Genomic DNA, 27,972 nt, shown 5'->3' on the forward strand with positions numbered 1-27,972 from the left:
TCACTCAAAAATTGCAAATTGAAAATACACAAAGCTGAGTGTAAAAATAATTTTATCATCAAACTTCAAGTTTGAATTTTAGATTAGTAGTATTATCAAAAAAGCAATCATTTTGTAACTTTATAACACCAATACAGCACTCTCAAAACTAGTTTTAGAAAACTGTGCTAAGCCAGTTTGCTGTACTTCCTTCTAACAATAATTTGCCATTGTAAGAATTGTATTATTTTTCATGATGAGCAGGGCCTTAGTCCTTAACAACTCTGCTGTAAAATTAATATGAGTATTATGTCACAGATTATTTCAGGATCTGTATTGACTTACATTGTTAATAGAAAGGACAAATCTTCAGCAACCAGTAGTGACTTAATTGTATGCTGTCAATGTGCATCATTTGAGTATATCCTGCAGAAATCCCCATCAGGTTTTACATGGGTTTCAATATTCTTTTGGTTTCTATGAACAATTTTCATGTAGTTTTTCTTTATAAACTTAGTTGCAGTCAATGCAACTTAATTTTAGCAAAAAACTTACTGCTTCTACTGTTCAACAGAAACTCCTCATTGGTGTAACCATTTTAGAGATTCCAAATTTCCTCTGCTTTCTAATCATTGTCTGTAATGTCATCCTCATGCTCAGTACACACACATATCTGGTAAAGTTGTATTGTAAATGGCTTCAAAATTATGCGAAGACCTGCAGGTAACTACACTAGTTAAAAACTTTTAGGCACCATAAATGTCATTCTCATTCACACCTCCAGTAATTTTCTAGTATATTGCTATTATTAGTACTGTTATAATTGCAAATTATAGTAGGTATCAGAAGAGGCTACAGAATAATATTTTACATGTATAAAGCAAAAGTTCTGAACAACACTGTTTACGTTGTATCATGGCATTCCTTTTCCTGCAATCCAAATAATTTAGATTATCTAAGGAACATTTAGCATGCCTAATAAAAAACATTAATTATTATTCAGTATTTCTGCTACAGCAGAACATGATTTTCAAAAATTCTCCTGATTTTATGCATGTATACCTTTTAGTTGTCTTTTTCAAAGAATTCTATCTCCTTATATTGCTATCAATACAAAGCACTCTTTCCAATAGCAGTTTTCTTTATATGCAAACAAAGCTGAAAACGTTTGCCATACCATTTATGAACACAGCATGGTTTCATTCCAATCTTCTTTTTAAGTTAGCATTCCTATATTAAACTCAAGTACCATAAGTCTTTATTTTTACAAGAATGTTTATCTCTGTCTATAGTTACTATTCCATTGATGCAGGAAGCAAGGTACTTTGATCCTCTGAAGCACATGTATCGTAAAAAAACCTAAAATGCTGTCATGAATTGTTAAGTTTCTTTTCTGCTTTCCTGGAAGTCCTAAAATAGCAGATCCATCCAGCATTTAGAAGTAAATATATTCTTGAGTATACATGATCACGCTTAAGGCAATACTCCAGGCAAATGGAAGCAAACATATGAGAAAGGAGGGATCAGTGTTGGACCAAATGAGTTAGGAGAGATAAGTGTAGAAAGGAACCACAAACTTAGGTTAACAAAAGGAAGAAAAAAAAAAAGGGAGAAGACAGAACTCAAGAGAAGGAGAGATCTTTAACATTTATAAATCAAGAAAATATTACCAGAGGGAGAAGGAAAATAATTTGACCTTTTAATAATTACTGAACAGAAAAAGAAATTCCACCTTTTAGTAAGTCGGACTTCACCACTACGCAACTTTGTAAGTCTACCCCTTTTTGCAAGTGAGCCATGTAGGACTCGGTTGTTAAAAGAAAGACTAATGTTATATTTTATTAAACTTTTATGTCTTTAATATGGATTTTATACTCTTTACATTTCATTTTACATTTCTACAAACATCTTTAAGTTACAATTACATTGGAAAACCAACACATTTTATATGAAGGCAGGAGAACAATATTTTCTGACTACTCAAACCATAAAAAAATTCATGAGTGCCATAGTCTTCTTTTTCTATGTCTTCATTACAATACTATCAGCCAAGAAAATACTGGTATCAGCATCAAAGGAAGGGTCAGCAGTCTTCCACATCAGAAGTTAGGACAATACTTTCTACATGGAAAGCAGGATTGCCAGAGAGGTAGCAAGTGAAAAGCTTCAGAAAGGATGGCAGCTGTAAAGAGTCAGAAGAAAAATAAAAAGGAAAAAAAAACAAGGAAAGATAAGGTAAGATTGAAAAGGACAGGAAAAAACAATACACAGGAAATGGCAACAGCAACAATTGTGTTTATTCATGTTAGAAACAGTACGAGAACTCTGACAGAAAAGGTGAGGAATAATGCAGCCATTCTTAGAGGGTCTAAAGAAAAGATCTGCTATGGTATGAAATGCTCAGTTATTTCTCAATGAAAGTAACAGGCCAGTCACTTAACTTTTAGTTTGAACTAGTCAGTGCAGAGCAGGATTCCTGTGAAGTCAGCAAACTAAAATGGGCACCTCCAGAGGGCGATTCATCCCATCCTAAGGTCTAAATCTCAGACTCTGAATCACATATTTGAAATGTAATTCATTTTGTGAAGTTCACTAGGAATTTATGAAGCTAGCATCTCATCTTCAAGATTAATATTTATGGACAACATCTGGATTAAAATAATAAGTGATTCAGCATATTTTCAACTTCTTTTAATCTGAACAAAGAAAATTTACTAATGACTTTCATCTGCACAGAACATATAATACGTTTGTGCTGCATTTTTTACTACTGAACAGTACTTGTGTGCACTACACTGAGCACAAAAATGAAGTCTGACCCAAATAAAAGGAAGTTTGCTTTCCTGTTAGAACTGATTATGTACTACTAGGCTTTAAGTTTATCTGTTGTAAATAAAAAAATTAAGCTTAACGTCACTGGAATTCTCTATTCCAAACTTTAAGACACAATTCATTAAATATCACATTTAACTGATACTTAAAATGGCATGGCTGATATTTCATTTATTTGTTACTAAACACAGTTTATACTGCTGTGAAAAAATGTTGAAATCCAACGTAATGGCCATGGACAAATATAACGGTCATTCTAAAGAAACTATCATTAAATAAAAGAGTCATGGGTGAAGGGCTGGTTTTAAAGTTGGTATACAGCCCTGTCTGTGCAGGAAACTTCAGCGGGGAACTGGTCTGTGGAAACAATCTCTTCATACCACCTTCACTGAGACATGACTTTAAAGAGTTAAGATTTTAGCTAAGGGTTAGAAACAATTTATATTGATCAAGATGTAAGTTAGATTAGTAAATGGTAGGTTAATGATTATTAGATGCCCAAGCTAGAGATAACTGTTGTATTATGAGCTTGTTTATAGAAAAAGTGGAGTAAGTGAACTGTCATAAGAACAGATTGAAACCACTAAGAGCAATGGTCAGCACCTGGACTTGGTATCAGTCAATCACGAAGCAGGGGACCTTGGACAGTGCCAGAGGGTCACAGAGACCTGATGAAGACTCTCCTGACTTCATCCTTTGAGACCACTGACCCAATTCGAGACCACCGACCCAATTCAAGAGAAGAACTGTGCACGTGTGAAGGACTGATAGCCTCATTTTAATACAGAGCGGGGATGGGAGGTGCTGGAGTTATGCATATATATTTTATGTAAGTTCTTGGAAAATAAATAGAGAGCAAAGAGCCTTGTTCGGGGCGGCCACGCCTTTTGGAGATGACTCCCGTGCCGCCCGCCGGTGAATAAACATACCACTTTCTAACTTTAATTAGTTAGAGGGTCTTTGTTCATGACTATATTAGTTTTCAATGACTCATCACCAGCCTGCCAGCCCAGGTGCAAAGCCAAGACTGTGTACTTACAGAACAGTACCAAAGCATAAATAATCAGAGAAGAGGATGGGAAAGTGAGCTTTCCTCCTGGGCAGTGATCTGGGAGCTGGAAGACACCAAAGGGACCGCTCACTGTTGGCACTTCCTTGTCAATATGGAAAGTCTGAGAGACATAATCCTGGGACTGGAGTGGTCTTCCACTAATGACTATTTCAGAATACAGTCATCTTGATACTGCCTATTACATGAAGACAATCCAGAGCTGCCAGTTACAATGTGATTAAAAAGACGTCTTTAAAATCTAAATATACTTGAAATGGGATTTTGCACTGAACAATTTACATGATCTAAACCATTCTAGGATCATGCAACATGAAATAGTGCAACATCAATGCAGAACAACACAACGGCAAAGGCTTAACTATAAAATAGACTAAAAAGTCTCTTACTTAAAACTTCTAAAAGATTTATCTGCATTTAGTTTCATTTTCCTTTTAGAATGAACATGAAGAGTACAGATATGTTAGGTTTTTTTAATTCGTATCTTTAATGGGTGCCCTTAAAAACTGCTGCGCAGTGACATAGACATGGCACAGGAATGGGAACCCTATCACACAGCAATTTATAGCATAGTTCTTATGCTGACCTATCTCTATCAGCAGAAATTAATACACTACATTCCAAAAAGTAGATGTTACCATTCCAAAATTAATTGTGAACTGGCACCATAAGACCTCTCCCTGCCCCACCCATTTTCATCTCTGTCCCCTTTTAGAGGGGATGTTATTCTGCTGTACGTCAGCTCAGGGCTCAGTTACGCTGAAGTGTTGCTCAGGTGAGCAGTAAAAATGTTTTATGTGTACCATGGAGTGAATGTGCGAAAATGGGAGCTCCTTATCTCTGTAGTTAAGTGGGTTTTTTGCACAGTAATTCTTGAAGACCAGTTATAGTCACTGTATGAATATTTGTTAATTGCTCAGTTTAAAAAGCATGGGATTTCCCTAAACATATACTCTTACTATAATATTCTATATACTTATGGGAGTCATGCATAAACTAAGCACGTCCATGAACAAATTACTGAATGAAACTTTTTTTTGCAATTTCCTAATTTATTTTATTTTATTACAGCTTATGGATGAAACCAACACCGATGTCGAACCTGTAATGAGCGCCAATGTAAGTAATCCATTGCTCTACAGCTACATTTGGTTATGAATTGATTGACTTTGCCTAGACCTGCTGAGTAACAGTTAATGAGCAGTTTCTATTTTCAATTCCAGTACTATTGCATTTAGATTTTACACAGAAATTCTGACACTCTTAACTGTTATTGCATTCCGGCTTGTGCCTTTTCCCAAATGCTCGTGACTAGAATTAAGAGAAATATATATTTTAAAAATGGTTTTGATTTTTTTCATGTCTAATAGTGCTTTTTTTTAAGAGCTAACTTGGGAAGACAAACATTGGGGTAGTCATCATTTCAGCAACATAATGAATTCTGTGATTCAGGCTGGCCCTGAAAGTCAATTTAAAGCCTTCCTTAGAAGTGACTGTGCTAAAATAAAAATGCACAGTGAGTAAAGTACAGCTAAGAACAGCAGCTAGAAAGCTGAAGTCCCACTCTGTTTTCCACACAAGCACAAAGCATAACATATCTGAGCACTATATACAAAACATTACTGGAAATACTCACCTGACTCTTCTCTTTCATCCTATTATTTCTTCTATGCTCATTAAGATTTTTTTTCCATCTTTCCTTCTATAAAGGAGAATAATTTCCTTCTCCCCATTTCAGTTTCCTCCTTTGCTTTTTCCTACTCACCTGCAGAGTTTCTGGAATTCCAGAATTTAAAAGAGCTATGGATCCAATCCTGGGGTTAAATACCAAGTTCTGAAAGCTTTATCATAGCTGAAGATCAATAACTTAAATTGTAAGTGTTTGTGTTCTCTTATTTCCAGCAAAGATATAAGAACACTAGAATAAAGTTCAGCAATGAATCTATTTAGATAACTGTAACCTTTGAATGAGATCACCATTTTGTGAAGAGCCATGCTCATACAGCAAAACATAATGATTTTTATAAATTTAAACTATATCATTATCTCTGATACCTTATTTTCATATTTAGCTGTTATGAGAAGTGCATGTCCACTTCTCTCCTTTAGGACCCATTCTAAATGATGCATACAATTCTTCAACAAATGAAATTATTCATATCTTTAAGTATTTATAACCACCTCATTATAAGACATTTAGGAGATAAAAACAGAGAGAGCTAAGACTAGCATACTGTACACAAATATAAGTATTTTCTATCCTGTAACAATTCATAAACAACATTTATTACCTACATCCATGACATACATTTTTAAATGCCAGGTTTTGTAAACACAAAATCCATCTGTATAGCATTTTTTCAAGTAGCTTAATAGCCATAATATCAAATGTTGTTTCACACATAGTATCAACATTTGATGTTTCATTGACACAGTAACAGGAAGCCAGCTCAGTGTAAGCTTTGTAGAAGGTAGTGCCAGAACTTCAAGGTGTTACTTTTCAGGAATCATGAACTCCGGCAGTCTTTAAAGATAAAATGACATATGACAAACAATAAAAGTAAAGCCAATTTTTAGGGACCAGTGTTGACTATCTAAAAGAATGATCTCCATATCCAGTGTAGAAATGTGATCAAGAGAGAAACACAAAAATAGTTTCCTTTTAAAATAACGTACCCTCAGAAAAAAACCCAAACCAACCAACACCCCTCCCCCCAAAAGTATGCTTTTTTTCCCTATTGTTATGGTGATCTTGGTACATAATCTATTTGTATAGTCATGTGCTGACAGGATTATTAATTACTGAGTTCCAAACTTGAGCAGAAATCATGTATCTCGTTGGCTAAGTTTAGTCATAGACATAAGTACACAACCATAATCAATACTGAGAAGGCAAATTGTTAAATAAAGGACTTATGAAAAGACCTGTGCCAAAAAACCCCAAAAACCCATTGCATGTAAAAAAACCCCTTTCATTTAAGGGCATGTTCCTATGAGACTGCTTTCAGTCTTTCTGCAGACTCTTTAGTCTTCATAAACAACTTTTTAAGATCTGCAAAATAATAATTAAGAAAAGTAATCCCGCTGTCCATAAGCTTCAATTAAATACCAGTAGGTGTAATAATCCTCTATATTAATTTATATTCAGGAAGATCATAGATCACAGGAAAATGCAAATCAAAAAGACCAGGCTTTAGAAATCCAAGACTTTTTTTCTGCTGTTTAGTAAGACAAACATTATCTAAAAGTCATAACTCATCATGTGGAAAAAACTCCATCACGTTCTTATGAGTGCTACAGGAAGGGGGAAAAGGAATAAATAAATCCATCTACACTCTGCAGATTTCATATACTCTGCAGATTCCAGATGATGGGACATGTCCCACTTGGAGAAGATGCCAACTGTACATTGTAAAGGAGAAGCATTTACTACTGTGCAGCCAGCTTTACACAGCATCTCGTTTGAATCCTTTTGTATTCACTGGTGAGGCCATGCTGCCAGTACTGTGTTCAGTCTGTGGCTCCTGGCTACAGGAAGGACATGGAGGTGCTGAAGCATCAGAGAAGGGCAATGGAGCTGGTGAAGGGTCTGGATCTCAAGTCCTATGAGGAGCAGCTGAGGGAGCTGAGGTTGTTCAGCCTGGAGAAAAGGAGACTCAGGGGAGACCTTATTTCTTTCTACAATAGCCTGGAAGGAGGGTGGAGCCAGATGGGGGTCGGTCTCCCAAGGTAACCAGTGACAGGACAAGAGGAAATGGCCTCAAGTTGCACCAGGAGAAGGTTTAGATTGGATATTAGGAAACAGTTCTTCACTGAGAGGGTTGTTAAGCACTAGAACAGGCTGTCCAGAGCATTTAAAAGACATGTGGACACAGCACTTAGGGACACAGTTTAGTGGTGGACTTTTAGGTTAGGTTTATAGTTAACTTGACAATCTTAAGGGGCTTTTCCAATCTAAATTATTCTATTCTGTGATTCATTTGTCTGTCTTCATCTGCAGTGCAGAACTCCGCAGTCAGGAGGCTGAAGAAAGTATAGTGGGGCAGAACACAAGCTTTAGATGTAGAAGATTTATAGGACCATTTGTACCTTTGCATTTGTACCTTTGTAATTGTTCCTGGAGTAAGCAGGAAAGTAGGTTTTCCACTTAAAAGAGTCATGTGCAGAAACTGGACAAGAAGCTGAGGTTACAGAAGATAGGTAAGGGTGTAACTAGGACAAGTGTGGCGTGAGCTAGTAGCCATGTTCTCTAGTAAAGGGACTTTCAACAGACCCCAGTGTATTTATCCAACTGTGATCTTTCCAGTTCTTATTGAAACCCCTTCTCTGATACCTATTGCAAATTCTTCCTTCATGTGCGCTTATGCTCAGACCTAACAATAAACTCCATCATGGCTTCTATACCCATATGCCTTGTCTGGACTCATAAATCCCTCACTCCTGTCACTCACAGGTAAGCTCAGGAAACCACCTTTTTCCACAGTATAGCTGAAGTCACTCTCTCCTTCCTTGCAAGCTGCTTTCTGATAGAAGGCAAATACTCAGCTTGTAGCTCAAGTCTGACCAAAAACAACATCAGAATCATGCAAACGAGCAACAGGTATTTAGCAAGATAATATAAACACAAGCACGACCCTCCTCATTTTCACGTTTGTATCAAAAGCCGTGAGTAAAAAAAAAGGAACACAAAAAGGTTAAACAGAGCACCTGTCAATTTGCTTTATCCTTTTAAAAAAACCATTGTCAGTATTTGTTTCTAGTATTTTGTTTAAATTTCATAAAATATAGTGATTTTAGATCCAACAAATTACTTCTTTAACTTATTCTTTTAAGATAAACACATTTATACCACTTGAATACAGCTTATAGTTTGGTGTGCCTCAAATTTGATACCGCTGCAATTCCTAACAAAAATATGCACAGAAGGCTGGAAAAGCTAACATCTCTACAAATGACTTATGGATGTGCTTGTATGGTACTCAGGACAATGGGAAGTAAACTACATCAAGGACAATTAAAAGCACTGATAATATAACTATTTTATGATGCCAGAAAAAATTTAATATTAAGAAAAAAATAAGAGAAGTGATATAAGAACAAGCAAGCTTTTTACAATGTAAAATTATCATACAGGGAAATAAAAGAAGTTGGTCAAATACAACTGGGATTTTTGAAAAAGTAACAAATGGGTAATAAGACTAATAATTTTAAGGAAAGTTTATGCCCATTAATAATGACAGAATAGAAAATTCTAAAATCTGTTTTTCTGGCAATGAGAAACCAGGCTTTAATTCAAAGAAGGATATATATTGTCATCTAGAGGAGCTGGCAAGTTTATTTTTGTCAGATGAGGACCCAAGACTTGAAAAATCATACTTATCAGAAAACTAAATTTACTAATTGGGAATATATATGAAAAGTAGGACTAGTGAAGAATTTTAGGGATACTCAAGGATTCAGAACCCTGTATTTCTGTTACTGGGGAAGGTGTGATGGGGACAGAAGGATTTATGTTGCCAGACTATTCTTCCTGGCTCCCTTCTGGGCACCTCTTGCTGTTGCTTCTTGCAGAGAGGCAAACAACTTACCTAAAACTGAGAAGGTAGGGAGTGCTCTCTGCATTTTCATAAGCTCCAGAATATTGGTTCCCACTTTGTTTTGAGCAACAGATCACTATCAGCCCTCAGCAATTTTCAAAAGCCACCACACACCCATCTGATCAAACTTTCAATTGGAAACACTATTTAAAGCACTGTTATGGTTTAGCCAAACAGATGTTCAATTCACCATAGCCTTGGAGTCCACTGGGATTTGCAGACAACAGCTTGGAGACCATTCCAGCTGTTGCAAAGGTACAATGATATCTTCTACTCCATCCCTCTCTCCAGACTTTCTGGTTTCTGTGTGAAACATTTCTGCTTCTTTATCTGATTTCCCCTGGGATTAATTTTAGGGCCTGAGACTGCTTTTAGCTTCTGAAGTAGCAGAAAACTGGCATTTGCCATTGCCCACCGGTTTGTGAACAACAGAAGTAAAACTGATCTGCCCATCCATAATATTGCTACTGCTGGAAAAAGGAACAATAAAAAAAAATTTACAAATTTAAGAAAATGGGAACAGTATATACTTGATATATGTTTTAAAATTTATCATCAATCAATGAGGACAAGAATCTCTTATTTACAGACCCAGAATGATTTTAAGAAGTTAACAGAAGCTGCTAAAAATCCATGCAAACGCCAATAAGGTGGGTTGAGAGCCTTGGCTTCTCACAGCAGCAAGACATTACCTATCACTTTAACAGCCGTATTCCAACCCTGTAGCAGGCAGGAACTCCAAGTTCAAAACATGTACTTTAAGCCCATTGGGGTTATGAAACGCTGAGAAAACTGTGAGAACGACTCTTCTCTTCATTTTGCAGCCACTGCTGTTAAAAAGAACAGCTAGAAGTCCCTGCCTTCCTGAGTGGCAGGACTGGTCACAGCCTGCTGAGCTCACCGTTTATGGGCTGATGGCTGCTGTAATCCAACAGCCACTGCCTCTCTCTGATGATGGATTCAGCTGAACAGCAGGGTCACTGATATCTGGCCACTGTGACAGCCATGGCTCCTGGATCACCACAGGACCTGCTGTGAGATCCTTCTGCAGCTCTTCAAGGTCAACATTAGGTCTGCCTCCAACTGTGAATATTTTCTTTTTATTATCTGCAGTCCTTACAATTGCACTTTTTCAGACTATTTAGGAACAGGTGGACCAGCAAAGGTGCCAGTACAAACCTCTGTGAGGGGGCAGTCTTAAAACTGCCCATTAGTCACTATACTGTTTCTTATCCTCTAACCATTTACTAATCCACAAAGAAATTTAAGTGACTCCCTACTTCATTTTGTTAACAGTCTTCAGTTACAGAATTTTTTAAAAACTTTTGGATCACTTTTTCCTAGGCATCTGGAAATTACTCCCTCAAATAACTAGCAAAGCTCTAAGACAAAACTACTAGTAGAAAGGCCATGATGGTTGCTATTACACCTATCCATTTTCCTATAAACTGTATGCTTTACCACAATCACTGGCATTTTGTCTGTCATGTTAGCCTGACTTTTTAGTCTATTAGTCCATGACCATCCCTAAAACTCTTTTTAAAACTAGGGTCACATTTGTTACTTTCCATTCCTCTGTTACCAAGGCTAATTTAAGTACCATATTACACAACACAGTTCATGGTTTGCTTACCAATTTAATTTCTGAATTTTTCTAGGACTGCTTAATAAACAGCATGTTATTGGGCAATTTATTAATGTTTATTCAATTTTTTTTAAAAAAACCCTTTTATTGAGGTATCAAATCTGAACTATTTCCTATAAAAAACAACCCCTATTTGGGAATGTCCCTAATCATCCTGTCATAAACCTTGCCTGTAATGGCTTTGTCTTTCTCCTTAACCACAACTATCTATTAAACTCACCTCCCTACTAGCAAAATTTCCACTGGAAAAAGATGGGTTTGTCTTTTAGAATTTTAGCCCATTGCATTTCAAAATCTTTTAGTTCTGCCTCATATTAGGTCTACACTTGCCAGAATTGCACTCTTTTCTGCTTTGCTTGCTTGGATTTTGTCTTTGTAAAAAAAAATCTGTATTTATTTCTAGTAGCTTCTTTTACTGCTGAAGTGTGTTAGAAAAGTCGTACTTAATTGGGTTAGAATCGGAAAACAAAGTCCCCATGTATTTTTAATATTTATTTAAACTGTGTCTTCATTAGTATACAATTCTTTTTTAAACAAGACTAGACCTTTTTTTTAATTTAATTTTAATCTTTTTTTCTCCTTCAAGTATGACAAACTTGAGTATGATTATCTCACTACCGAATGGTTTTTCCACAGTCATCTGTTGTATGTTGATCCAGACTAAATCAAGGGCTGTCTCTCTCCTTCTGGACTCCCTATCTGGTTTGCTCAAAAACTAGTGCTCAATGATATCTAAATACACACCCTATGCATGATGGCCTAATGAGGCCTAACAATAAGTTTATCCAGCCTATGCATATATAACCAAGAACTGTTGCTATGATCAAGTTTTGGGTTGTACAGACTCCCCAGTTTCTCACAGTATTTCACAGCAATTGCCTTCATCTCACCACCTAGCCCAGAGCTCTTACTAAAGTTCTCCTATTCAGCCATAGAACCATATAGAACTACATTTTGTGGTTTATCCTGATAAAATGAAACTATTGGACTATATTTTCTTTGGTACATACTGCACCATTTGTCTACAAAGTCCAATCTACCATCTCTGTAATCAGCCAGGCACTCAACATTCCATCATCTCTTCAAGATCTAAACACTGACATTTCAGTGTGCCTTTAAAAGAAAGGGTTACATGCAGACACATTTACAGAAAGAGGGTGACATACCTGGGGAATTCCCAATTGAATTCATCCTTACCACTTTTCTGAAGACTCATTGCTTTTGAGGCACAATGGAAGCATAGCATTACGAGATAGGAATGTGCCTTGATACCCCAAATAAAGACCTTGCATAGGTTCCTTGCCCAACAGGAGTCAAATGGCCATTTCAAAAAAGGGACTGATGAATGGCAATAGTTTGTGGTTATTCAAGTTTCTGTACCAAGAAGATGCTGTGTCAGGAATGGAATACAATGAGAGGATGCTACAGAAGTATAAGTCCCTTCTGCATACTCTGCAGACATTTGGCATTTACTTCCTATATACGAGAAGGGAGAATCTGTTCTTAGAACTGCTGTGGAGAAGAGAAGAGAATAGAATAGAAAGAAGAGAAAGAATAAAGAGAAGAGGAAGAGAGAGAAGAGAAGAGAAGAGCCTAGAAGCGAGAAAAAGATACCTCTCCGCGCCTTCCTCTCCTCCTCCCTCCGCTCCCTCCTCCTCTCCTCTCCTCTCCTCTCTCTCCTCTCCCTACTCGCCTCCGCTACCCCCTATCTCAAGTGCTTTCAGGACACAATGCCAGTAGCTACAGACTTGAGTTTGACAGCTGAGAAAGCCTCTGGGGCTAGCATTTTTTCTGTTGGCTGCAACTCACTTCTTTTCCTTTTGTGAGGCCTGTGGTTGGAGCACCTTCTTTCTGCATTAAATTATGACACAGAATTAGGCACAATAGGATCCAACAGTCACACTGCAGTATCCAGTGTATATTCATTATTATTTACCTGTACTACCATAAATCTTGGAAGGCCTCACCATGGGCCACTTTGTATTACACTGGGCCATGAATAAACACACAACAAAATATAGATATACTTACATTTTACATAAAGAAACAACAGAGGGATCATGGCAGAGTCCAAATGCAATGGCACAGTACTACTGTGACATGCATTGGCGTTAATACACCTGCAATATATCTGTTATCTAGTTGGATTGCTTAAAGCTCCACAATACATAAAACTTTTAAGAAAAAATTAGAGGGAAGATAGTGAACACATCTGTTTATGAAGAAGTCAACATGAGAGGCAGCTGAGGAGAAAATATTCAGTGTGGTCTGAAAATTTAATGACTGAATGACAGAAGCTGGCATCATATGTTGATCAAAACCAGAGTCAACCTCTTGGTACTGAAGGAGAAGTATCAGGTAGAAGTAGTCTTGGTGAGCCTTGAAAATAAAGACAGATAGCTTACCTTTATTGCTTTAAAATGAAGCAGGAAATTGAAAATAGAAAAGGAGTAGGTTTGGAAAATGGTATTTACAGTAGAGCAGCATTTTGACTAGCTAATGAGCAAGGCAAGGCTGCATTTTGTCAAGGCAAAGTAAAAGATTTTCTAATAAAGACTTGGTCCATGAAAAACCTACTGACAGAGAAGAACAATCATCCTAAAGGACTGGAAAAAGATTCCCAAAATGCAGGTTTACACTAGATTTGATGACAAAGCAAATGACAGCGTGATGGTATTGTTCATAAAGAGTCCAGAGAGGTTTTGGGAGGGCATCAACCTAAATACAAAAAACCTAGTAACAAAAGACCAACAGTTGTAACTGCAAATAAGGAACTACGGGCACGGCTGAAGAAAATTTTCATGCATTAAATCTGCTTAGGATTGGAAAAGAGGTATATGAAATGCATAAAACATTGTTTTTCCTATAAATACTATGAAATGAGAAAATTCTACCATGTCACATTTATTACTAACTTGTTACAGCTATCTATGCTACTATGTTCTGACTTTCAAGGGTTGAAGAAAAACAATGTTCATGATGGTACAATGTGAGTGCCTCATTCAACACAAATAGAGACATGCTACATTCAGGACAATCACCATACAAGCAGAGTGCAAACAGCAATAGAGGAAAATATCTCAGAGTCTTACAACTAACATGCTGAATGTTCAGGCACATTCCTTTGCTCTTCCTTCTTAGTGCTCATAAGGAAACTTACTCTGTTGCTGTAGTTTGGTATTTCAGCTCTTGAGGTATTCTCAATATGTAGCCATGCAGCAAATGCCCACTTCCCTACATTCCAAAACATCATCTCCTTCCCTTGATATTTTCTCACTTTTGTCCTGGTTCCAGTCATTACAGCATCACAGCATGAGTTAAACCAAAGAAACAATCAGATCAGGTACTCAATAACAAGGCTAAGCAGCAGTGAGTACTGGAGAGCTCGTTACAGCAGGACACAATTCAGCGTTCCCTCTTCTCCAAACATTTGTAGCAGCACTGCTGCAGGCAGGAGAGAGCTATGCCCCAACATTATCTCCCTCAAAGTACTGGGAAGTTGCAATCACAGGAAGGGGAAGCAGTCACACCCAGGTTATCTCAGTGGTGATGAGAGAAAAAATCAGATAGAGATGAAACATGCAGAGGATTCCTCATACCCAACTCACTGGCATGCCACTTTCCTCCCTTTTCTCCTCTGAAACTAGATCTGAGGCACTTCTTATCTAAAGGCACAGCTAGAAGACTGTGTCTAGGTGTTTTTTGCAATCACCTAATCTCCCACTGCTTTTCTTTCTTTTACCCAACTTACTGCAAGTAAAAAATATATATGGCAAATAGGACTAAAAGGTGGAAACAGCAAACATATAGGTCTAAACACATTAAAAAGAAAATACACTCAGCAGGATTTTTTTATGCAAAATGAAACAGTGTTCTGAAACATTTCAGTTTCTGAAATGAAATCATGATTTCATTTCATAATGAAAAATCTCAATTTCATTTAATATTGGAAAATCTCAAAAGAGTAAGTGTTCAGGTTTTTAAACAAGAACTCTGAAAATACCCATCCCCTAATGAACATAACAAAATTGTGGTTTGAGCACTGTTGAAGGTGATGCATTTCAAAATTATTAAGTTTTGTGTTTGAACAAGAAATTAGGGCTTCTGCTTGGCACTAATTTTATTTAGCAACCCATTGTCTTCTCTTCTTAGTTGTAACTGTCATCATGAATACCCAATTCATACTGTAATTCACAAGTAGTCACTGAGTCTTCTTTAATGCTTCAAAGTTCTTATACTCTTCTCCAGCAGAAGAAAATCAAAAACTTCAGGAAAAGCATTTACTGAAAGTTTTAAACTTAAATGTATCATATATTCAGTGCAATGAAAAATACCAGTAGCTACCCATTTAGTTCTCCTCTCAGGTATATTTTTCAAACCCATATTAAGGGTTTTGGTTTTGTTTTGGGGGTTTTTGTTTGTTGGTTTGCTTTTTTTTAACTTCACTCTCTAGTCTACCTCTGATCGGAGTCTGATTTCTTTTTTGGTCTTGCTCTTTCTTCAAATTACTTTAATTTCATGCCATTCTTGAGCCAAAACAATAAAAATAATCCCATGCTCCTTAACCTTTACTCATCAATCACTATCTGTGCCCTTGCCTCATGAGGAATAATTTCTAATTGTCCTTACATACAATTCCTCCAGACCTTTACAGCCCCTTGATTATTATCCACAAATTCAGTAACATTTCCAGTGGGTTTTTTTTGTGGGTTTTTTTTTGGTGTTTTTTTTTTTTGTTTTTTTTTTTTTTTTTTTTTTTATATTAAGACACAGCTGAAAACATCCTTGAATTTAAATACCAGAAAGGAAATACAACATCATAAAAAAGGGTACAGAGTTTACAATGTGCCTTTTGTTATACAGGGAAAACACCTACATGTAGCTTTTGCTCATTTGTATATAAAAATAGGAGTCAAAGCAATGACTGTACCCATAGCTACAGGAAAAGAACTTCCTCCTTAACCCAAGCATAGATATTTATAGCTATTTTTGAGTGAATCCACTGACATATGATATGGGTAATATGTAGTCTCTGCCTAAGACTATAGCTAATCAGCATGTATGATCAAATTCACTCATGATGCGAGCTCAGTTTAATTTAACCAAGGTACACTGACACAAATAAAAGTGTATATTTATTAACATTTCAGTATTCCACCCAGCAAGACAATTACGTTAGTAAATCAGTTTGCAATATCTATACAAATATTAGTGGTATAAACAGTTTTTACAGATCTATAAATTTCAAAAAGTTTATCAGCCAAAACACAGAGCAAGTCAGAGACACACCATTCTGAAAATAAAGAAAACAAGCAACTTAGAACTCCCTACCTAACTGCAGTAGGGAAGAACTTCAGGGTCCCATGGTCTATTACCTAAGTAAAATAAAATCCTTAATGGGTATACTGTAGATATTTTCTAGAAAGAACTGAAGTAATTTGATGTAAGTCAGACCTCTTGATTCACATTTTTATCACTATTAGTTTGCCAACATCAGTAGAGACTAACTATTGAAAAAGTCAATCATTTTGATGTACTTACAGCTGAATTTTCTCATCATGTGATCAACTATCCACAAAGCCTCAGTGCCATTAAGAAGTTTTGAGGAATATAGTATTTGGTACTGCCAAAAAAACATAATTAAAAGAATGCATGTAAATTATACTAATTTTCTAATTAGAAATGCTTTATGATTAATTCACATCTAAAGTACAAGTGGGGGGAAAGCAGGACTTACATTATCCCAATAGGCAGGTTCCAGTACAACCAATGAGACAGTGACAGAATGCACAGTAAGGAGTCACAGTAGGGTCCTGATCTTGCAACTGAACTTTCATAAAAAGAACCCCGCACTACTGCAGAATCTCCTGAATTTCAATAGGGCCCTACCCACACATAATCAATTACAGAGTCTGTCTATGTGGGAGTAACAACAGCGAGAACAGGACCTGTTCCTCCACACACCTGCAAAAATACCGAGATTAAAAAAAAATAAAATTAGTAACATGCAGCAAAATCTACCGATAGCCTGCTTTATTACAGCATTTAGCACATAATAAAGGAGTTCCATACATCTTTAAGTTGCATATTATTTATAGGACTTTTTAGCTCCTTTAAAGAATGTTGGTTTAAAATTGCTTATGAATTTTACATGTAGTGAGAGCACATTATGGAAGCTTTTACTGATATTACTTGAAACATAATTTTTAAATTATCATTTTCTAAAAATTAATTATTCTAGTTCCTTTGGTCTATTGTGCAATAGTCACTTTTTAGTGCTTCAACCTTCTTAAAATCTGTCCCACAACATCCATTTTATGGACACAGTATAGGCCTGTGAATTCATTGAGGTCCTCATGACTGTGAAAGTATCTGACCACATATAGTAGCAACCACGACTAAAGTCCTCAAAAACACATAATGAAAAGCAATTTAAAATTAGTAATTTTTAGACAAAAAAAAAGTGGCAGTTTTTTTAAACAAAAAATCCTTATGAAAAACTTTGCCAAGTTTAAGGACTTCGTGAACCTCATTTAAAACACAGGAAGCACACAACATTGAACAAGAATATACCACCACTTTGCTGCTCACACAAAACTTAACATCCAGTATTTGACCTTACTCTTCTTACTAAAAACACATCTATGTTGATCTTTAAAAGAAAAATGTTATAAATTACAATATCTTTAAATATTGTAACCATTTAAAAGCCAGTTAGCCATAGGTTCCATTAAGTAATATTTAACTGGTAACACTAGGCAAGACTACTGGTGATAAAGGTTTAAGAACCAATAGATCCTGGAAACATGCAAAAAAACATTTCTTCATTCCTTTAATACAGATAGCTCTGCAGAAACAACAATACTTAAAAACAAATAAACAAAAACTGGGACCAAATGAAAGGATTTGAGAATCTGACAACCCAAAAGTTGCATAAAATGGAATGCAGTTTGTTTGAGGGGCTTTTTTGTAATGACTAATTGTTCTCTTCTTGGCTTTGATTTTGTGGGGGAAAAAAAAAAAAAAAACCCAAAAAAAAACAAAACCAAAAAACCCCATGAAAATTAGCAGAAAATGGAAATGAGTATCACAAGTTTTTGTTCCTTGCTGCCAGGTTGATGGTTTTCAACTGGGCAAACAAAATTTGACATTTCAAGACAGTTACCTTATGATACTGAACTGAAAGTGTTTCTTCTCATGTTACTTCTTTCAAATTTTACATGTCATATGCATGACTCTTGAGCTTCTGTTATTCTGAGAAATTCAACTGTTTTTAAAGAATATGCTGCAGCACTGAATTCTGTATAAAGTGTTGTATCTTGACCCGTGTCTAACATTACACAGAAAATTTAAAAATATCAGCCATATGCCAAGTTAGTATGCCTACCTGAGCTTGTACAGCGAGTGACACAGCATCTCTGGCAAGTGTAACCTGCCCATTTCTCACTGACTGAGATGAATGGTCAGACAAGACCTCTCAGTACGATTTTGGTGACAAAATCGCGCAGCTACAGATTTATCATTTCACAAGTTGCAGCGCAGTTTGGTAACTTGATGAAGCCTGATCTTAATATTGTTTTCTCCCCCTGTATCTAGCTCCACATCTTTCTTCACAAAGGAAGTTAATTGGAATACAATGCATATTTTCTGCACTGTTCCAAAAGAGTAGGTTGTAGAATAGGTCAGGGACACATAGCTACAGTCTAAATTACAGTCAGTTTCTGGAGAGAACTGAAAACACAGTTTTACAATTTTGACAGCCTAAGGAATAGCTCAGAGCTAATATCTAAACAACCAAAGAAATGAAATACTGAAGCTGTCTCAACAGTTCCCTTCTCTGACACGGACAAGAAAAACATTTTTCTAATCCAGATATAGAAAACACCATATCATGGAATGATTCACAAGTGTTTTGGGAGACTAGAAGGCCCTGGCAAAACCAAGGTTTTTTTCAGGACTAGCAGAAGTAATGAAGTCTAGATACCTACCTGCATGCTTATAGGTGCCACCAACATACTTGTGCCGAAGCTAGCCTGGCTGTTTTCCCATTCCTTTCTAAACAGATTACTCTAAATTTCCACTTCTGATGTTTAGGAGAACAGGAGGCAGCTCACATTGTGGCCAGGTCTGAGCTGCACGTGTCGACTGGCAGACCAACCAAGCATGCCGACCTGCAAGGCAACAGGTTGAACAGAACAGAAAATTTCTGAGTCCGTGCTGTGGCTTTTTCTACCCCGGGGCCACTAATTTGAGTCCCTTCTCTACTCACAGCTGCTAAATTTCATTCAAATTGCAGAAACTTGACTTTGTGACCTCTACCTCTATATCAAATGCAGCCGAAATTAAGCAGGGGATTTGAAAGTTATTAGGAGATAACACGATCCTATATATCTTGTTTTGCTCAGAACCTAGGCATGAAAACACCGCAGCATAATCACTGTGAAAATAATGATTTTTATGTCATTTATTGTTTTCATTCAGGAGTTACACCACAAAGTCAGATACAACAGAGCACAATTGTTACACAGTGATAGCATAAACGACCCCAGAGAATGTAGAGACTGTTTCAATAAAACTGGCTTCATTTTGCAAGGTGAACAGGGCCCTGAATGCAGGCTGCTTCATAAAGGTGAAAATTTATCAGAAATACAAATTTTTTTTTTTTAACTTACCATGACTATAACTGACTGCCCTTCATGGAGACCCCTGCTTCTCTTCCAACTCCATCAGTCCTTCCTAAGGCTTAAAAAAAGTTCAGTGACACACAGTTCAGTAAAACAGCCACATCAAGTCTAATCAGTATACCTGTACTTTTGTGGTTTTTTTGGTTGAGTTGGTTGTTTTTGGGGGGTGTTTTGGTTTTTGTTGATTTGGTTTGGTTGTTTGTTTTGAATAAGCATAGTGATTTTTAAAGCATCACCTTAAATCCTGATCTTACTGCTTGGATCCTGATATCCAAAATTAGGGAATAGTTTTTAATAATATGTAAAACCTGGTTCCTTTTCCATAAATAGCATCCACAATGCTTTGTTTACCCTTTCTATAGATATAGCACTACATTTTTAACTTGTATATTTCTTACTAAAAAGGCAAACTTAAAATCAGAGGGCTTTATTTGTTGCTGGATTCCAGCAACTGATGAAGGAAGGAAAGAAATTCAAAAAGTATAATGACATCTCTAAAACTCCAATAAAAAAAGAGACAAAGAATAATCAGAGTGGAAAAGTTAATACAAAACGGGACATTAGAGGAAAGGTTAGCAGAACACAACAGATATGAGTCAGGGAAGTGAAAGTGATTCAACCAAAAGGGGATGGGACAAAAGAAACAAAGTTATATTCTAAGCAGGGTAATGAAAATAGGCTTTTCAAAACCGTTTGACATTGGCCTAATTCTTCTTCTGTCAAAGTGAAAGAATTACATCAATTCAAAAAATGCCTAAAGAAAACCTTTAAACCATTTAACTCTAAGCATTTGGAGTAGCTAAACTCTGCTCAGCTACGAAACCGAAGAAGTGTTTCATTTTGGAAATCAATTTACATCCTACTGTTATCTTTCACTAGGTCTGTAGTATTAAAAACACATTCAAAACTGAGCCTCAGCTTCTTACCCTAATAACACTCAGACTCACACTTTGGTGCTAGTCAGGATCCAGCCCACTGGTTACCAGATAGGCAAAGCCAAATACAAGATGCAAGGGACTAATGTGGATTCATGCTCTTCTCTCCTGTACTCATGCAAGTATTTTTATTTAAGTGCAAGATTGTTTGATGAAGAGAATGCAGATAGTTAAATGCTCAAAGTTAATTCAAGGATCAGCTCTCTAAAAGAAAACTAAAGAAAAAAATGGCTGAGAATGAACAAAGAAAAAGATTGTTGAATCTGTATTAAAAATAAATGACCTTGGGTTACATCTCAATGCACTGTGCCTGAAAACTTCTGCTTCTTTCTGGTTTAAGTATTAAACCTTTTTTTTTAATATGAAATGGTAAAGAACCCTGGCAAGGATTAAATAAATTTAGTGGTTGATAACAGTACTAAAGTAATTCTTAACACAGGGTGTAGCTCAGATGTCGGCATAAAGCGCTCAGCATCTCTCTTGGCTATTTAAGCATGCTTGTGCTTCCAAACCCAGTTTGGTAAACAGCTGAGACAGGGTTAATATCCCATATTCCCAGAGGTTAAACTGTGGAAATCATAAGCCACTAATAGGGTTCTGTCCCTTCTACTCCTTACTCTACAATACAGCTACTAAAGGAAAACAGAAATGAGCCATTTGTTAAGATACCAAAAAAGGACTGGGGCACCTCAGCATTCTCTGAACTTCTGTGATCCTTCTCCTGAACTATGGATCACTCTGTGCACCGTATTTTAAACTGTCACCTATCTAAATTACCAGGAAGTCAACAACAACACCTAATAACTATATTCTTACACAAGCAAGCCCCTGCTACCAATATTCCACCCTTTATTTATATCCCTAAAAGAAAGGAAAATCCTCAATTTTTAGATCTTTGCTTAATAAATCCATATACATAAAAATCACTACTAGTGATTCTTATGAGTAGGATTAAAGACCCAATTAAGGCAGTGAAATAAGAGAGAAACAGTTCCCTATATCCAGTCACCTTTTCACAAAACAGCCCAACAAAATAATGTTTTGTTCTTCTCAGGAGAATTATGAGCACTACTAAAATTTTATAAATGTTGTGAAGCTCAAAGTTCAAAATTTCTCAGAAACTAGGAAACAAGAGAAGAAATAACATCTTGCATCAGTCTTAAAAAAAAAAAAATGTACAGCAAAAGAGCAACAAACTAATACTAGCTAAAAGCACTTTCAGATCCCCCACTCCTGCATTCATTTCAGTAGCATTTCATTCAGTTGCAAGCATACACACCTGCAAAATTTAAACTTCAGTCTTTCAAACAGTTTTTTATATCCTGAAGTTCACTCTTCTAAGTAGTGCTACTAATAAAACTATTCATGTGAAAGTAAGGGACATGCAAAGGACTAAGGTTAAAGAAAGTAATAAAGAAATTAATTAATGAATTCACTGTACACTAACAATTATTTCTGAAGTTAAGGACAGGAAGGTATAAAGCAAAACTTGAAAAATTAACAGCTGAAATATGGGGTGTGTAAGAGAAATTAGGTTATGGTCCCAGAAATTACCCTAACAAAATCTAACTTCAATACCTATAAAATAGCAGAATCAGTGCTAAACAGCAAAAAATAACAGAGCATCCTAACTTAACAGTCATGACAACCACAGTCTTTTCTCACCATTGGATGAGTCTTCTTCAGTTCAAGATTGAAGTTCATGCATTCTGTGAGAAGATTGCTTGGCCACTGTTCTGCTGTAACTAATCCATGAATAAAGAATGAGCTTCAGTTTTCACAGATATCAAGCCAGAACTTTTCACAACATTAAATCCACAAAAATATTAAAATGTTTAGAAGTTACAGTTAGACCATTTAAGCAAAACTTTACAACAGAACCTAAGTTTAATACCAAATCCTTTCTTAAATCTTCAGAGATATGTTTGTTTTTATGAGTCAGGCCTATAGATATGTTGGAGTTAATACTATAAGATGCTAACAAAATACAGAAAGCCAACCTTTCGATGACTATACCACTCGTCTTTATGCTATATTGAGCATTTTAGTGGCTCAAAAAAAATACAAATGGAACATTTGCTATTGAAAACTCAGGAGGTAAAAGAAAAAAAAATTAACTTTATTTTTCATGTAGAAGTTCATAGGAAATCTAATAAAGTATATGCATGTTCTAAGACAGTACATACTTTTTGCAGTCATTAGTCTACAGAAACATCCTTAGATCAGATTTATTCTGGCAAATTCAAAACTATGTTTTCATTGTACAGTAGCAAATGCTGCCCACTTTAGTCCTTTCTAGATTACAACCTCTATCATTTGCAAGCAGACTAAAAGTGCAAAAGCAACGAATTCCAAATCCTGTATTTGTCAGGGTAAATTACAGACTGAATGGCTACAGCAAGAAAGCAAAACAGACATGAAGGAGGATGCCCAGCTACAGTTACTAGGTTATTAAACTGAAACTTTAAACTTGAAGTGATATGAAATTTACAGGGGAGGCCTGAAGGGAGGCTTAGATGAACCTATAACAAGGATCTAGAAGGCTGGATGAGCATCAGTGGCAAGCCAGGGCTCAAATTATAAAAATAAGTAGGAAAAAAATTCAAATTCCCACTGGCTCTATGTCCCTATACAATACAAACACTGAATACCAAACCAATATGTAGGTGTGCAATTATTATAATCATGTGGGTGTACCTTAGTGCCCCTCAGTTGGTCTAACTTACCTAGGAACTTTCCAGATGAAATGGAATAACATGCAAGAACTCAGGCAAGCCAAATAATCTAACTAAAATGTTGCACAGTAATGACACAATGCTAGTTTTCATTACAACAAATGCCTCTAATCCTCATAGTTGTAAAATAAATCTTAAAAACACATAGCAAGCTAATTTGTAAAGTAATGCAGGCCTGAGGCAGAATGCCTCCAGGTTTCTAACCATCCCGAGCCATGAGCTTCTGTGTCATTTCAGCAGACAAGTGCCTTGCTTTGGTTCTGCCACCTCTCAGTTGGATCTAAGCAATCCAGTATATCCAAGCACAAAGCCTGCTGCATTAGGAAACTCCAAGGACAGGAAGCTGGAGGCTGTCATCTCAGCAATGTAGGTTATTATAAATCCCTTTTTATACCGATTTTCTCTAACTTTTAATTTACAAATTTGGGGTCTCAGGATTCTCCACAGCAGAAACCCAGAATTCCTAAAGAAGTGTCTTCTAGGTCTCTAGACTGGATCCAGCTGCCAACAGTTTCTCTCGTCTAACATAAGAGCGTCTATGAAAGAAGTGCAAAAAAACAAAGCTGGAAGTTCTACAGACAGAACTTTCTCGGGCCTGGTGAAAGTCTAAGGAATGAAACTGCCTAAGAGCTAAGGGCCATCAGAAATCTAACTGCACCTTGCTTGAAGAACAAAACACATTACTTCAGCCTTACCTCACTAACATAAAGACATAATGTGTATGGAAAATAAGACAGATACAATAAACTGAAAACATTCAATTGCACATGCTCCTTCCCTTGGCAACAAAAGAACAGATAATATGACCAATGCTGGTCATGTCACTTATTACCGTATGAGGAGATTCTCTGACAATTTAATGGCACTTTCTGAGGAGAAGAACCTGTAACGCAGGACAGGCACTATGAGGAGGTGTTCAGATAGTGCTGTAATGAGAACTGCATAAAGAAAGGAGTCGATTATAGAAACTGCAGCTTAACCTCATATCTCCTACTACAGCAGATAAGACATCCACCACTCTGATGAGTCCAATTTGTCTGGCATGGAAATTTGATCTAAAGGATTGACATTACTTTTGGTGAGGCTCAAAATCCCTTTCTTTTCCTTCTGTCCTCAGCTGTGTTCCTGCTGTGACTTTTTGGCTTGGCTAGTCACTGAGGAAACACACTGATGATCCTCTCCCAGATGCTACAGCTAAAGAATGCAACAGCCACCTCCTCCTACATGGATTTTTACACAGCAATTGCCTTTCTCCCTTGTTCTAATTCTCAGTTAAATATTTACCCATTCTGATCCACAAATTATTATAATTGTCCATTATTTAAGTTAAGAGATATGGATAGAAGGAGTAAACTAAGACTATTACATTAGGTTTAAGCTTTATGCAGTCCTAAGTAATTCTGAGAATAATGATTGTGTAATGTCACTATTAGCTTTGTAAGTCCAAAACACAAGAGCATAATAATGAAGAGAACTACTCGGTGTGCTTACACATAATAATATACATTTCAGTCTGTGCAGAACTGGGGCCTGTGTGCATTAAGAATGGAACCTGAGAGATGTTAAGGGAGGTAAAAATTTCACTTTCATTAAAAATCTTAATGAAATCTTAGGAATGGTATCCAAAAGGACAGTAGTGTCCTTTTCATATTAGAGAGTACCATGTATCATAGAAACAGTGTATCACAAAATATTGACATACTCTTTTCTACATCTTTTTTTTTAAGAGCTGGAAAAATAGGTGAAAAATAATAACTAGAATTATTTTAGGGCAAAACTATACATAATCTAAGTACAGAGAAGTGATATCAGTAACATCATAATTTTATATTTTTCTTTACTGTTTTCATTGCTATTTCTACTGGAGAGTTTCCTTTTCGCAGGCACATAACCTTCAGGGCAAAAAAATAGAAAAAATGTACTATCTTTCTTTTCAGTTGAAAGGCATAATTTTTGAAAATTTTGCTTAGAGTAATTTTAATAAAAGAAGAGCAAAAAAAAGTAAATATACTGCAAATCATTCATATTTCCTCCTTTTTATAGAATGGCTTTACGATCTGAAGTTTTGTCATCTGGCTCATTTTCACTGAGAACCTGGTTCAAAAAAATTAGGAATCAGGTTTTTTTAGCAGCACCAAAGTTCAATTCAGAGGAAAATATAGTAACATAAATGCATAATATTAGCTATGTGACTACTTACATGTTGCATCGCACTACTTTTTTCCTTAAACTGCTCCAGAATTACAAACTCTCTCTTTCGTAGCCATGATTGGTGTAGGCTTTTTAAGCCCCAAAAGCTTGGTGTTCTGTACTGTGGCAGCGGTTAAAAAAAAAAAAAAAAAAAAAAAAAAAAAAAAAAAAAAAAAGTGAGAGAAATTACCTCTCCCTTTCAAAACTTGTTCTGCTCATATTTTGTCAGTACAGCTCTAGCAGGAGCAGTGGAATCATGAAAAGCATTAGGCCCTGAGCCTGCTAGAGCTCGTCTGCCAGCAGTCCAACCGAGTTCAAGAGGACTTGCTCACAGACGTGAAGGGAAGATTTTGAAAGTCAGTGGGAACAGAGCTCCCAGACTCCCATGATGAAAAATCTTTTGAAAAATCTTCCCCTAAGTCATGAGAACAACAATTTGCAGGTCTGAGGCCCCTGCTTTCCTTCCCGTTCTAAAAAGTGCATCGGATTAGGAAAAAAACCCGAAACGGTGAAGGCAGAAAGCCCGAGGAGCGGCTGGCAGGGATGCGCTGGGTCTCCCAGCCGAGGCAGGGTCCGCGGAGCTCCCAGGGAAGGACCTTCATGAGGCACAAGTCAAGTGCAGGCAGCGAGTGGCTCGGGCGGCACTGTAGCCTGCCTTCCCCCCGCGGCTTTCGGCAGCTCGCTAATCTCCATCTCGGCTTCCCCATCCCTGAAAAGCGGGTGGGAGCACTAACCCGGCCATCAGGTACCTTACGATCAGTCACAGCTTGGTGCGGAGGGGAGGATGCGGCGTGAAAATGAAAGTTCGCCGTCTCTCCGAGCGCTTTGCGCGCAGCCGAGGCGGGAGCGCTGCCCGAGTTGAACCTCGCTCCGTCAAGTTCCTCCGAGAGGGCTTTTTGCTTTTGCGCTTTTTTTTTTTTTTTTTTTTTTTTTTTCCTTTTCTTTTCTTTTTTCGGTGTGGGGCTTTTCTGTTGGTTTGGGTTTTTGTTCGCTTTTTTATGCAATGACTAGTGTAGTGCGCTCCGGGCCCGCGTTGCCCCGGGATGAGCCCACACAGCCCCGCTGCGCCGCTCGGGGGCTGCTCGCAAGCCCGGCCGGGGGGCGCCCCGGGGCGCTGCCGCCCGGAGCCGGTGCGGCGGCAGGAGGGGGATGGGGAGCGGCGGCTGCCAGTCGGGATCGGGATCGGGCCCTCTCGCTGCGGGCAAGCGCCGAGCGCTCCGAACTCTGCTCTGGCTGCGGCGGGGTGCGCGGCCATGGGGCGGGGGGGGTGGGGGGACAAGGGGGCTCAGGCTGCAACCTGAGCGCAGCGGGAGCCGCAGGGGTCCTTAGAGGCGCGGGAGGGGCGCGGGAGGGAGGCGCTGTTCATATTTTCCTCAGGTCCTCTTGGCGCACATCCCCCTCCCCCAGTCGGGCTTCCTTTCCCTACCTTCCCAAAATCCGCTGTCGCACCCCCCTATCCACCCCCCTCCCTTCCACCGGCGCCTTTACCTTGACAAGTTCGCGGGGCCAGCGGAGGTCTCGCTCCCCCTCTCTCTCTCTCTCGCTCCCTCTCTCCCACACACATCTCTAACGCGCCACCTCTCCCCCGCGGGCCCGGGCTCCGGGTGACATTTCCCTCTCTCTCTCTCCCTCTCTCTCTCTCTCTCTTTCTCCCTCCCTCCTTCCCTTTCTTCCCCCCCCACCCCCCCTTTCCCCATTAGCGGCGGTTGGGTCGGGAGCGCGCGGTGAGCGGGGAGGGCGTGGAGCGCGCGCGCGGGCGGCGGGAGCGGCGGGGGGGGGAGGGGCGGCATTGACAGCGAGCGCCGTGTCCGTGCGGCGCTGCCGCCTCAGCCCCCGCGCGCCCCCCCCCGTTCCCGGCATGCCCCGGGGCGGCGGGGCTGGCGCTAACGAATTTGAATGAAGAGCCCTCCGCTCTTTCGGCGCCATTTTCGAGTGATGCCCGATCGCATCGCTGCTGCCGCCGCCGCGCGGGAGGCGCGGGGGCCGCCCGCCCTCCCGCCCCGCGAAACTCACCTCCCCTCCCCTCCGCTACCCCGCTTCCACCCTCACCGTCGCGCTTCGGAGCGGGTGCCGCCGCCGCCGCCGCCGGCACAGGCGGTAAGAGCCGGAGGGAGCGGGCGCGGCTGGGGCAGAGGGAGCTGGGCGGGTGGGGGAAGAGCGTCTTTGGAAAACGGGGGCAACCTGCGCCCCGCCGCCGGGAAAAGTCACCTCGGGACCCCGGCGGGCAGCAGGCGGGAGGCTCCGGGAGGCGGCGGCAGGTCCGGGGCGGATCTGTCACTGGCTTCCCTCAGCCTCAGCGGTCGGGA

At 38.4% G+C, this 27,972-nt stretch overlaps 2 long non-coding RNA genes across 9 annotated transcripts in view; one reads left to right on the forward strand and one right to left on the reverse strand.

The window, feature by feature from the left end:
• Window positions 1-27,972, forward strand: part of LOC120748544 (uncharacterized) — a 72,991-nt gene that overhangs the window by 23,174 nt on the left and 21,845 nt on the right. Inside the window, exon 2 of the long non-coding RNA XR_005699388.1 lies at window positions 4,952-4,999. This is a non-coding gene — a long non-coding RNA (uncharacterized LOC120748544). The remainder of the gene's footprint in view (window positions 1-4,951; window positions 5,000-27,972) is intronic.
• Window positions 1,832-27,292, reverse strand: LOC120748543 (uncharacterized). Of its 8 annotated transcripts, none has more exons than XR_005699382.1 (8): window positions 27,155-27,292; window positions 25,677-25,787; window positions 22,407-22,486; window positions 19,795-19,864; window positions 19,111-19,293; window positions 16,860-17,086; window positions 16,664-16,745; window positions 1,832-2,161 (listed from the first exon to the last, which is right to left on the reverse strand). It is a non-coding gene; the product is annotated as an uncharacterized LOC120748543 (long non-coding RNA). The 8 variants fall into 8 exon arrangements; XR_005699386.1 differs by lacking the exon at window positions 1,832-2,161 and adding an exon at window positions 16,346-16,497; XR_005699383.1 differs by lacking the exon at window positions 1,832-2,161 and adding an exon at window positions 24,309-24,414 and having other exon boundaries at window positions 16,346-16,745; window positions 25,677-25,782; window positions 27,155-27,286.

The sequence above is a fragment of the Hirundo rustica genome, chromosome 2, assembly GCF_015227805.2.
Source record: "Hirundo rustica isolate bHirRus1 chromosome 2, bHirRus1.pri.v3, whole genome shotgun sequence".
Lineage (NCBI taxonomy): Eukaryota > Metazoa > Chordata > Aves > Passeriformes > Hirundinidae > Hirundo > Hirundo rustica.